Genomic DNA, 837 nt, shown 5'->3' with positions numbered 1-837 from the left:
TCTTGCTTTGTCAGCCTGTGTGTCTCCTTGGGCAATTCAGTTCTGAGTGTTAGACAAGAGCCCACTCTCGGGCCCTGAAAGGGGTCCCTCTTCCTGCAACATTATGATGAAAATGAATTTGGAGTGAGAACATTTTACCTTGTTCAAAATCAGGGACCAGTCTTTAATATGGCAAAAACATAAGAGAAGTTTTTAGAAAATATTTAATTTGGTGGTCTCATGTGGATTCCATGAGTCATTATATCTAGCAAAGCAAGAAATCTGAGAGCAGAAAAGTTTGACTAAATATGAAATAGATGATTGAATTAAAAACTCAATGGATATATGTACCTGTTGGGGGAGATACCATGATCATGAAGGTGGTTTGCCCAGAACAAGTCTTACCCATTGCACTCTGGATGTTCTGACCTCTGCAATTTCCCCAAATGTGGGAAACCTGACTACGTAATTTGTGGTAGTGGGGTACTGCAATCGCGCTTTCCCCTTGTGTTTAAAAAACAAACAAACAAACAAACAAAAATAATGGAGGGGGTAAACACAGACAGAAAATGAAATTAAAAAGTCAAAATCTCTATATCTATAAATATAGAGATATATATACATATAGATGTATCTAGATATAGATATATAGATATATTTACTAGCTTGAGTAAATCTCTCAGAACTCAGAAAAAAAGTAAAAATAGATTAATATAAAGTGCAAAAACTAATGTGTTAAGAATGGCCATCAGTTAAAATAGTGGAGTAGGTAACTCCAAGGGGCGGTCCCTTCACAGAAACATTGAAAAATCAAGCAAAAACTGTCACAGTCAACTTTATCAGAATTCAGGAAACGAG

At 36.0% G+C, this 837-nt stretch overlaps 1 non-coding gene across 1 annotated transcript; it reads left to right on the top strand.

Annotated features, from left to right (window-relative positions):
* Positions 1–322: 322 nt before the first annotated feature.
* On the top strand, positions 323–486 carry LOC131766027 (U1 spliceosomal RNA). The gene has a single exon (XR_009338332.1). It is a non-coding gene; the product is annotated as a U1 spliceosomal RNA (small nuclear RNA).
* The last annotated feature ends 351 nt before the right edge of the window (positions 487–837 follow it).

The sequence above is a fragment of the Kogia breviceps genome, chromosome 11 (genome assembly GCF_026419965.1).
Source record: "Kogia breviceps isolate mKogBre1 chromosome 11, mKogBre1 haplotype 1, whole genome shotgun sequence".
NCBI lineage: Eukaryota > Metazoa > Chordata > Mammalia > Artiodactyla > Physeteridae > Kogia > Kogia breviceps.
Note: the sequence above shows the minus strand (reverse complement) of the source record. Positions and strands in the feature narration are given on the sequence as shown.